We start from the raw sequence: 12228 nt of genomic DNA, 5'->3' as shown, positions 1-12228 counted from the left end.
CAGCAAGCATACATGGTGACAGGCTATACTACAGAACACTTGTTTTGAAGCTTAACTTTTTTTAAAAATTGGAATCAGTACAGTTAGTTCAGTATTAATATATTATCTTTTTATATTATGTATTTGAATAAATATTTATGAATTAGCATTTTCAACATTACTTCAAATTAATGTGCTGATATTGCATAGCTGGTTTTCAATGTGGCAGTATATTTTTTTCCACTGAATGTGAAAAATGGGTTCTAGATTAATGGTATGGGTAAATATCTTTGTCACACATCTAAAATTTAGTTAAATGTAAAACTCATTGCAACAGGAAGTTACAGAAATCACAGACATAAATTCCTTAATAACGACAAACTCATTACTAAGCAGTTTGTAGTTACCTGGTAAGGTTCCTGATCCAAAGGTGTACTCCAGCTCTGCATGTCCCTAAAGTTGAAACTAGTACAGAGAGGAGTTCTTATAAAAGAAACATTGTGTAACTGCTTGCTTTGGATAAGATTTATTAAGCTATCTCTCTGATACCAGATACAAGACCAGATACTGTGTGATGTATTCTGGGGAGAGAAGCAGTAGCAGGATTTTGACAAATAGAGATGTTGGCAACTAGAAAGATGTGGGCAGAAGACTGCACTTATGTTAGGGGTTAACAGATGCAGGAAAAGATGACCTAGCATTAGAAATTAAGAGATTTCATTGAAAATGGAATTATGAAATAAGTTTTTAACGTTTTCTTTAACATCTCTTTTCTCTGATAGTTCTTTTCTGTCTGTTGGTTCTGAACTGATTTTATGTCCAGTAGCCCACTTTCTGAGATGCATCTCTGCTCTTAGCAGTACATTCTGCTCTTGTGATTATGGTCCAAGAGTGCTGATTCACTGCTGTTCTCTCAAACCAAATCATATTAAAAAGTATTACCTCTGAAATAAAGACTATTATACGAAGTCATCATGTCTCACAGTGCAGTTTAATTACACAAAGGTAACTACCTATGTATCCACCAAGTTGTGAATACATTTTGTCCATAAGCAAGTAAACAGTCTGCTTATTCTTCATCTATCCTTCCCACAATTTTTTAGGAGAAAATACACTCATATCACAGTATTGAAGTGTATTATGACTCATACATATCTGTATGACAAACATTAATAACAAAAATAATGACACAAATGAAAAGCTGAGTAAGATAATTTGGTGTCAGAAAATGTTAGGTAAACTCTTGTTTGCTTTGATGTGTGCTGGTTAAAGTAAGAATTCCATTAGTAATAAATCTGCTAATCTAGTTGCAATTTGTGGCCTTTTCCTCCATTTTTAATTTCATTATTTGCTATTGCTTCTACAGCTGTGTTCCAATTTTTCCATGTCATCATTATAATATTTTAGCTAAGAACAATCACTCACAGATCAAATAAGCAAACAAAGTCCAAACAAAGTTGGGACATCTCAAGGCCATGTGACCAGCGTGACTCCACAGGAATTATTCTGTGTATGTAAAAGTTCTGCCTTGAGCTAAATGGCAGAGGAAAGCTATGTTTAGGACATTTGTAGAAAATGAAATGCTTCTAAGTTTTGTCATTCCTATCTTTCTAAACACCCATTATTTACTTGAAGCTTATATTTCTCAGGTCCAGAATGTCAACCTTTTATTTCTGCTTGAGCAAATGCCTCACTTAAGAAGAACAACTGGAACAGCTTCTGTGGGAAGCAGCCTACTGGAGTGAAACCTGGGCTCATGCCATTTAGCTTCAGACATTTCATTTAGGTGCCTGAAGTTAAATATTTATTTTCTTGACTCTTGCTAGCCAGGTTCCCAGCCTGAATCACCTTATTACAGTTTCTTTGTATTTTCATTGACATGAAAGAAAATACAAGCAAACAAACAAGTATTTAGCTATCAAATGTAGGCTCTAAAGTCAGGCATTGCACACACTCCCAGTTGTGACTGTATTATACAACATCAGAACGATGTTACATAAATGGTATTTTCTTTGCATTTCATTCCATGAGCCTAGGAAATTGAAGACTAATAAATGGTCTCATTAATAAAACAACTGAATTATAATTTATTTTGTTTGACACAAACAAAGGTGATCTGCATACAAGAAATCTACATTTCACAAAGAAGAAAAATTGCATTTATTAGTAAAATAAGTTCATTCTGCTTTATCTATATCCTTAGGGGCATTAGTTGAAAATGTATTTAAAAATGAGAGATGAAAATGAAAGACAATACATATATAAAAATGCCATTTTTCATGTAATTATATATAGCGCATTAAGTAGCAAGACAATCTAGTCACTTTGAAAGTGAAAAAATCAGCCATGCTCATTGTTTGCTGTTGAGCATCAAGAATCTCACCCTTTTCCAACTGCAGTGTGTTGCAGCAGCTTCGTTTAATCACAGAGCCTTGAAGCAGCTCCCTTCTGCCAATCCTTGCAGCCGCATTGCTGCTTTCAGCTCCCCATCTAACAGACAAGTACATCTCGGTGTGCTAAAACTGCACCAAGGGAACACAGAAAGAAGAAAAAAATCATTCCTTCAAAAGGCCTGGCAGAACATAAAGCATATAGCTAGAGATGTAGATATAGATTCAAACTCCTTCTAATTATATTCTTCCTGCTGTTGATTCTCGTAAATATATATATGCAAATATATTCTTAGCAAGTATTGAGCATAAAAGAGAGAGGGGAAAATGCAAACCCCCAAATAATATTTTGCAATTAAACTGATGTCTGCAAAACAGGAGATCATGCTAAATTTAAAAAAAAATAAATCTCATTACCAGTAAGCCACCTGCTGAGATAGCGAGTCCTCTCAGAGACTACTGTGTCTTTTAATATTGAATTGTCTACTCTGGAGTGCAAAGGAGGGAGAGAAAAAAGGAGAGGAGGATCCTCGATTTCATTAGATTTTGAATGTCCCTCTGGAGATGCCTATCTATCTCCCTTGACAAGATCAGAGTCTTGGGGCCTCACTTGGCATCTTTCAAAGGTACAAGCAGCACGTCCAGGAGATTGAAAGGCTAAAGAAGACCCATGTAAGGCATGGAAGACTGTAAAAGAGCAGGCACCCATGTTGTTGTGCTATTCATTCATAAGCTAAGAATTCTTATATTTATACTGTTCACACTGAAGGTAAAATAAAAAATACACACTTTCAATAGAAAACTTTGGGTCAGACCCTGACTTCTTTTAAATTGCTGTAGGCCCATTATGAGCATCATGTTATTTAGGTTAAAAAATCATCTGAAGTTGCAACAGTTATTTGGCAACAATAAATTTCATTTGCAACATCCAAAGAACTGTATAGCAAGAAAATGGAAAGTTCTACCATTATCTATCTGGAGAAGCAAGTGTAGCGAATGTAATTCTCCACAGTCTAAAGTACAACATTATTTGCACAGAAAAAAAAAAAAAGAATGCTAAGTGGCTGAAAATGCCAACAATCTGAACTGGTAAACTTTTACAACCAACTTACAAAAGCCTCCAGGAGCTGCATGCAGTATAAGACATGCCATAATAGCTCACACTGGTAATGTCATTATTACCTTTCCAGTGATACACCGTGAATACAATAGAGGTAACTTATTAAATTGTTGATCTACACCAAAATGAAGCTTTTTCATGGGAATTTTTGACTAAGCACTAGTAATTCAAGTGGAGAGGTTTTATACGTATATACACTTTTCAAATGGGATTTTGTATTGCATTGTTTCTATGATGTAGTACATATAAAAACAAGCCATTTCTCCCAGAATAATACTGTCAAGTACCTCCTTTTTTGGATGAGCATCTTGTTTTCAAATGCTTTTGAAAATGCAGTCTAGGTAAACTGATTTTATATGGAATTACCTAAATGTAGACTGGGGAAGTTTTACATGAAAAAGCCCTACATAGTATCTTCTGCTTAATCAACACCTTTTTTGTAGCTGATGGGAATTCTGCCATTGAATTAGATTTTAAAAAATACTATGATGTAGAAAAAGTCCTATTTAAATATGTTTTAGCCACTTTTTTTTTTTTTAATTCAACCTATTTCTGCTTTTTGAGGGTAAGCAATGTTCAGGTTTTTGCAAAGGATGGCCCCAAATGATGGGGAAAGGGGCATCATCTCTAAGTCCCAGTCACACAGTAGACAATGAAGCCTAAGGTAGCTTTCTACCAGCTGCCTGAAATACTGCTGCCTTGGCAGTTGTGGAAGAACACACAAAACCCAGCTAAGACACCAAGTACCTGAATTTAGAGCCACCCCAGAGCTCTGCACTTCCATAGCTACGCTGCTGCCACTAGAAAAGTTACGAAGATGAGATGAAGTCATGCAGTAACTGCAATATGGACAAGATCAAAATAGGTCACACAGAATGAATGTTGCACTGTGGTGGTGAAAGACAGACTTATAAAGAACTGAGCAAGAGACAGAAAATATGAGGGAACAATGTGGTTAAAACTTAGAAGCAGATGTTGCAGCGTTCTAACTTTCATTATGCTAGAGATGATTATTAATGATCTGCCAGGCCAAGAAAGCAATGAGGTAGCACAATATGAAGATGACAGAAAATAATTTAAATTAATCTGAACAAATAAACATGAATTTCAGAGATACCCAGTGAAGTGTATCAAATCTTGTTTCTTTCTGCTAAACCTGGAATAGAACTAAATTTTTAGCATTTTCAGGTGGTATTTTTACACATCTAAAAAATCAAAACATGAACTGGAGCAAGGGCTGCACTGGGAAATTAAAAAAAAAAAAAAAAAGGGCATAAAATCATAAAATTGCTACCTTAAACAAAAAGAAAGTAATTCTGGGAGCAAAATTGGTGACTTTCGCCAATCACAAAAAGATAACCTATGAAATCAATTGTCTACATTAGCATACTGAAAATACTGTCACTTCCTGTACATTTGTACACATCCGCTCATGTTATAATGTAATTCTTTGGGCATTTCAACAGTAAATGAAAAATTATTTCCATCTATCACTTACTACACAATCTTCATGCTTTTATCCTTCTGAAATAATGAGCAGATAGCTGAAAAGAGGCATGGTGTAATTCACTCTTTTTTATATATGCCATTATTTCGCATCCCTTTCACCTCCTTGCTATATCCATCTGCTTTCTGCAGCGTTGTGCTTAGGACATGCTAAATATGCTTAATTTATGTAAACAGTCAGTGACAGAGCTTGTCATGCATGAAAGTAAACACTGATGTGTGTCTCTGCCTTAAAAAGGACCCACAGTTAGTGACACGCTGCGCAGTGTCTTGTGAAGGAGCCCGGATCTTTTATTGCTACCACAAAAGCGACTGCTACAGTGACCAAAGCGAGGGCAGGGCAGCCTCAGGTGGGCTTTTCACCGAAGGGCAAGACCAGCTCAATTTCACATTTCAGGGGCTGAATGATGTTTTAAAGCTAAACTACGCAACATCAACTTCCACGATAGCATAAGAAGCTTGTGGACAAGAGCCAAGGTGTAAGCGTGGCTTGCCATGGGAGGTGACGCCTGCCCACACACTCGTGTGGGACAGCTACAGGCGGCTCAGGAAAGGAACCAGACGGGGATCGGCCTCTTCTCCCAGGCAGCATGTATGAGGACACAGCGTAGAGCTGTGCCAGGGCATGTTTAGGTTGGACATTAGAAGAAAATCTTCACAGAAAGGCGGATTGGATAACAGAGTGCACTGCCCAGGGAGGCGGTGGAGTCGCCATCCCTGAGGTGTTAAAGGACTGGACGTGCCACTCGGTGCCACGGTCTGGTTGACAAGGCGATGTTTGGTCACAGGTTGGACTCGATGATCTCAGAGGTCTTTTCCGACCTCACTGATTCTGTGATTCTGTGATCACCCCGCGCCGCCGGCGCTGTCCCCGCACGCCGGGCGCATCGCGGTTCCACGCGTGGAGCGAAGGAGCCGCCGAGCGAAGCGCAGCCCTCGGGGCACGGCACGGACGACGCCGGGCACAGGGAGCCTGAGCTCGGCCGTGAGCGGCTCCGAGACCACGGGGCCGAGCCGCCGGCGCCAGGCCCGACCCGCCGGGCTGCGCCCCTCTGCCCGCGCCCCGCCCGCCTCGGGGCTTCCCCCGCTGCCGCGCGGCCCCGCGCGCATGCTCGGACCGCGGGGCGGCGCGCGGGGCGGCGGTCCTGCAGTGCGGGGCGGCGGCGGGCGGCGCGCGGGGCGGAGCGGGGGCGCGCACAGGAGCTGCGGCGCGAGCGGCGGCGGGCGCGCACCGAGGCGGCGCCGCGTGTCCCTCCGGCCCCAGCAGCGCGCGGGACCCCGGGCCCTGCGCCCTCCTCCGCACAGCGGACAGACCCCCGCCCGCAGTAAGTGCGGGGAGGGACCGCAGGGGGAGACGGGGGGGGGATCCGGGCTCCGCACCCGCGAGGTGCGGGCGAGAGCCGGCTGCCGGGCTGCCCCGCGCGGGGCTTTTCCTCCCGGGATGGAGGCGCGGCGGGGCTGAGGCGGGGGCTGCGCGGCCTCAGCGGTCGGAGATCATCCTCACCGGGAAAGTTGGTGTGCGCGGTCGGTGTGCGGGAGTTGTTCCGCTGGCGAGGCGGAGGGAAACCGTGCCCGCGGCGATTTGCCGTTAACTGTGGAGAGATGGGACCGCATCCCCCACCGATCCGGGTACGAGCACCGACAGCATCCAGAGGAAGAGCTGAGCTGTCGCCTAACAATTTGCGCTTGGAAACGCTTTGGTGGAACAGGGAGTCTGGCGTTCGTGTTCGTTTGAAAAAGGGATAGCGAAAAGGGCGTGATTTTTTTTCCAGTAGGGAAAGGGGAAAAAAAAAAAAGGGGGGGGGAAAAGACCGTGCGAAACCAAGCGCCAGAGCAGCCCTCACAAGGTCATCACACCACGAGGGAGGCAAAAGTGCTCCCGATCCATGCGATCGCTCTATCGCTTGTCACACTGCCTGTAAGGGATGGTTTTATTTTATCATTTCATTTATTCAACTGGCGAGGTGTTTGCAGGTGGTGGCGGGGTAGGTGCGGGGCGGAGGTGCCGCGCTCCTGCTATTTACTAGGGCATCAATCGGAGTGAAGATGGAGGTGGGAGGAGATAACAAAAGCTGGTGTGCGATCCTGGGCATCTCCCACACGAAGGCGTGAGAAGGAGGAGGGAAAGGAGACGGCAGGAGAGAGAATTTCATTTCCAAAGATCAAAACAAAAGGTGGAGCAGGTTGAGGCAGATCGTGAGCGGCCGGGGCGGAACGCGAGGGAGGCGATTTCCGCGCTGCCCCGGGCGGAGCGGAGCGCGGGGGCTCTGCGGGGGCCGGGATGTGCGTGGCTGCGGAGGGAGGGGGCGCGGGCAGGGGCTGCCCGACCGCCGCAACTTTGCGCGCCAGCATCGCTTGGAAATAAGCTGCTCTCACCCGGAGAGAAGCGCTGCGTGTGTGGGGCGAGGGGAGGACCGCCTGCCGCCACCCCGAGGGCTTCTTCGCCCTGCTCTTCCATCTCCCGCCGGGAAGGAGCGGGTCCTGGCCGCGGGGAGCGGGCGCAGCGCGGTGCTCAGCGCTGCGGCGGGAACGCCTCCCCGGCGCCCGTGGTGCCGCGCCGGGACGCGGGGGCTCAGCGCTGCCAGAAGGGGCCCCAGCGCTGCCGGGCACGGCGGGCTGCTCGGTGCCCGCCGCTCGGTGCCCTCTGCGGCGCTGCCCGTGCCGCCGGCCCCCCCGGTGCCAGGCTTTTCCCGCCCGCCCAGAGGTGTCCCCACCCCCCGGAGTCCCCCGCTCTCCCCACTGCCCCCACAAGGGAACGCCTCCCTCCTCCCGCCCCAGCCAGGCGGTCCCCTGCCTGCATGAAGCCACTCGCAAGGTTCCCCCACCCCAACTTCGCATCCCGTCCGCAATGCCAAGAGCCTTTCCTCTGCTGGGTATTCCCCCCGGCCCCTCCCGGGCTGCCCCATCCCGGGCTGGCTGCTCCGGCCTCTGGCGTGCGGAGGAACCGTCGGGGATTGGGAGGGAAAGGCGAAGGGGAAGGGGGGGTTGATGTTACGCAACTGCAGACCCTCCGTTTCCCCGGCCCTGGAGGAGCCTGTTCAGGAGCTTTTCGGAGGTGGGACGGGGCTCTCCGCCTTGGCGGCTGGAGCCGGAGCGGGCGGAGCTCCCGCTGCCGCGCAGGTACCGCGCTCCCGAATCCCGCACGACCCGGAGCAGGGCGGCGAGGCGGGGAGGGGGCTTACCTGCACCGCCAGGCTTTTCGGCTGACAAGCAAACGTGCGGATAACACGGTGATGAAAACACCTGCCCTTTTCATTAAAATTGAAGGGTGATTGCTTGGGCATTTAACCCATAGCCAATTATCAAAAGGCCAAATATATGAATAAATTCTGTGTTCTTGTACAGAAGATGTTAATGTAACAGATGGGTTTAAGCAATACAGGTACTTCTCCCAACAATTCTGCTGGCGATATATTTTTAGCAATGTTTTGTTATTAGTGTGCCTTTGGATAGGCATTCTCATCCTTCATATATTGGAAAGTTTAGATCTCAGAGGTATCATTATCTCTTTATGAAGAATGAAAAGATGGACATATTTTATAACCAGAATAAGATATGCAACAGATGAAGCACACAGAAAAATAAATGTATGTGGAAGCTGTCTCTGTAGAATACATACTCACTGTCCCTTTCAGAACACGTACTTCCTTGTAGTTGTTTCTGTCACGCATTTTCAGAGTCATTAGTTTTCACTACTACCCTATTACTTGACAGAATGCCTTTCCTTTTTAAAGAACATAGTTCATTTAAGAACATCAGTTTGCTTGAAAGATCTTCTAGTACAGTGTTCATACAGCACAATCCATTTCAGGTTTGTGGACTGCGATCAATTCTAATTAAAACTTTAATTATGTTTTTCTCCATTCAAGCAAAGCTTGAAGTAGTCTGGGCTGATGTTGCTGTCAAGGAAAAGTAAGGAAACATGTTCTTCATCTTGGTTGTGTGTTATCCCTGCCTTTTAATTAAGGACTGAATCCTTAATCTTGTTATTTATCCACAAAGTTTTATGACATAGGGCTGCAATATTTAACCAGTTTTCTAGGTTGCCCTGTCTTCTTGACTGATACAAAGGTATACCTGCACACCAGTGATTTTTCAACGTGCTTCTTGTTCTGGAACATCCAGCTGTTGCCAGCAGATCAGTTGTGTCATCAAGCGGCATCTACTCCGGAGTATCACAGCGTTATGTAACTCACAACACAGAGCAAATGCCAGAGATGTCTCTGCCGCCGCCGCTCCCGTTGCGCGGTTCCCTGCGTGCCTTCCCCTGCTGTATTGTACCAGAAGAGTCAGAGCTGATACCACCCCACAGCAGCAGCTAAAGGGAAGCTCTGCTCTGGCCAGAATGATGAGGCCAAGTGTAATTAGCTGGGATGTGATGGGGCAGAGCAGAGGAGATGAGGCTGGCTGTGCAGGATGGCCGCTGGCTTTGGTGCTGTTTGGAAAAGGCGCCACGTGTCCCAGGCTGCGACATCCTGCTGACTGCAGCATGTCTGGGGTCTGGAGGGATCCTGATGTTCCTTCCAGCAGGGTCTTTCTAGAGAGCTGCAGCACCATTGGGCTGCTACAGGCCTCTTGACTTTTTCTGTCTATACACTCAGTATAGCTGCAGGAAGGATCTAAATCTAAGGATACAGGTTCCCGTAACAAACACATGAACGTGGTGAACTTTGTTGTGGGTGATTCTGTAATTGTTTACATTTCAAGCTGTTGTCCTGGTTCTGTTTTTCAGTTTTGGAATTGTAATGTTATGTCTGTCTGCGCAATGGATTCCTAAGCTTTTTTGTATTGTATCTGTGCCTCACGCTCCCATTTTAGGTATTCAGTTCTGTCAGCCTTTGCAGTTTCCCATAGATTTCCAGAATTTTATGTCCCTTGGCCAGAAAGTGCTGGCTCATGCTCTAGTTGTGAAACAAACAGCAATGTAAACTAATTGAAGATAGAGTTAGAAAATTTAAATATGGTAGACAGATTTGGTTTTAAAGTCCTAGGAATTGAAACACGCAGCACTTACCCTGAGCAACTGTGCTCCTTGTCTGTGATGTTAAACATTGTCAGCACGGGTCTTCATCCTTCTGTTTTTAATAGGTATTGTTTTAGCAGCGTGCATTGGGGCTAAATACCCTTTGACTTTTGAGTGGTCTGTAAAGAAGCTTGTTTCCAGGTGGGTTTGATTGCCCATGGATTCTTTGCTTTCTTAAATTTTGTTTTACTTTAACAGAGACAAGTACTGTGTGATCTTCCTGCATTATTTCTCATGCCCAATTTTGATTCAGACTACTCTATAATAAGCCTAGACCATTTAATCTGTCCCCATTTTCTTTTGGGTTACTATTACCTGCATTTGCACACCTTTTGCCTTTCTGCATGCTTGGGCTTTTTCTTCCTTCGGAGTGTAATTTTGTTCCTTCTTTTTGTGCATGTTCATTGCATCTTTGGATCGCTTTCCACCTTACCAGTTATTTTCTTTTCTGTTTATTTCTTTCTTGGGAAAGATCATGGTTTACCCCATAGCTTGTCTCCATGGCAGTGCTGAAAGCTCTGTGTGGTACAGGAATACAGCACCAACAGGGAAGGCTGTGAGTGTTTGCTGTGCTGGAAGATGTAAGGATCCAGATGGGCTCCCATCACAGGGCGGCGCTTTCTTACCTCAGCTCCAACTACTTGTCTTTATTCATAGATAGACAGTCTTATATTTTTACTTCTATTTTATTGGTCTGAGAGTAATAGCTATAAACCCTTTCAAGGAAAATTAAACAGATGATAAAAAGGATATTTGTTCACAGAATGCATAATTTTGGAGTAGTGCTACAAATTGTTACTACTTTTTAAGTTATAAAGTGCTAAAATATGTATGTGTTTTTGATTTTTTTAACTATGTCAATGCTATCCACAGGGTCTGTGCTTTCAAGAGCTTTTCCACATTTGGATGTGAATGTGACTGAAAGGACAATAATATACTTGTAGGAAATTAAGGCAGATTATTAGAGATGGTCTCATAGATGAAAGTTGAAAAAAGCAAGCAGTTTCAAGGAGACAGTTGAAGGAGAAAAAGATAAAAGCCACTTGATAGTCAAATTCACTGATTTGTTTATAAAAATATCAAGCTGTTTTTCTTTGTGATTATTCCCCTGAGGAAAGTAAGGAACAGAATATGTTTAGTAAAATAACTTGTAAAACCACAGCTAATTGAAATAAATTGTGCTCCTTGGAAGGAAAGGACAGCTGCATCTTTTTTTGAACTAAGCATGATGTGTTCTGAAATTATGATATGAAGGACAAAGGAATACACATTACAGATATTTTTGAAGATTTTCTCCCTGAAATAAACCCTATGAAGTCATATATATAATCCCAGACTGTAAAAATTAGTGGAATGTATTATAACTTTCTCAGTTTCACTGTTTTGAAAAATCAGGAGTTTGCTGCATTCTTGAGTTTGTCAAGAACCTACAAGCTTTGTCAAGAACCTACAAGCTTTGAAATAGTGAGAAGTGATAACTTGAGATTACCAAGTGGGTCTTTTAAGATAATTATAATGAAATAATTTCTTAATAGGAAGATAAAGAATTTTAAAATCACTTTACCATCACAAAGCCTTTTGACGAAGATTATCTACACAATCTGTATTAAAAAAGTCTGAGTTGATGTGCAGGAAAAAAGATGTAATGGTGATTCCTTTAGCTTTTACACTAATATAAATATGAGATACTAAACTTTTTGGTTAAAATGACCTTTTATCACTTTTGGCTTAAAGCAGATTTAATCTTAAATAATTGATGATTTCAGAGAAGCATCATGCAGCACTATTAAATAACAGAAAAAAACCATTTTATTTACTTCTTGTTCACTAACTTAGACTTTCTCAAAGTTCATTTATGAAAAGATCTAAAAACAGACATCCCATAATAATAAGACTTAAAAGTGTTGTTAAAAATAAAAATTTTGGTCCTGTCAAGGTATTTTCGTCAATAGTTAGGCATAAAAATTAGAATATTTTGTTTTAACTTCTAATGAGTTGAATCAACCAATATAATATCAACCAATGGGATTGCTTTGGTTGCTTAAATTTCGTACAAGTCTAACTGTATACTCAAAAAGAAAACACATTGTGACAGTAATTTACAGAGTTTTTAGACTAATAAACATAAGGCTTTAAAACTTTTGATGAAAATTACTTTTATTAGTTTTAACTTCTACCTAAGTAGAAAGTTGTATGTTAGAGAAGAAAGC

At 43.5% G+C, this 12228-nt stretch overlaps 1 protein-coding gene across 2 annotated transcripts in view; it reads left to right on the top strand.

Moving 5' to 3' along the window:
• The first annotated feature begins 6141 nt into the window (after positions 1–6141).
• The window catches only part of VSNL1 (visinin like 1), an 85365-nt gene continuing 79278 nt past the window's right edge, over positions 6142–12228 (top strand). Inside the window, exon 1 of one of the 2 annotated variants that reach the window (XM_064411886.1) lies at positions 6142–6320. The gene's annotated coding sequence lies outside the window, so the exon portion shown is untranslated. Of the gene's footprint in view, positions 6321–7034; positions 7170–12228 lie in introns of those variants that run through there. The other variant, XM_064411887.1, reaches the window with a different exon arrangement.

The sequence above is a fragment of the Passer domesticus genome, chromosome 3 (assembly GCF_036417665.1).
Source record: "Passer domesticus isolate bPasDom1 chromosome 3, bPasDom1.hap1, whole genome shotgun sequence".
In the NCBI taxonomy this organism is placed as follows: domain Eukaryota; kingdom Metazoa; phylum Chordata; class Aves; order Passeriformes; family Passeridae; genus Passer; species Passer domesticus.
Note: the sequence above shows the minus strand (reverse complement) of the source record. Positions and strands in the feature narration are given on the sequence as shown.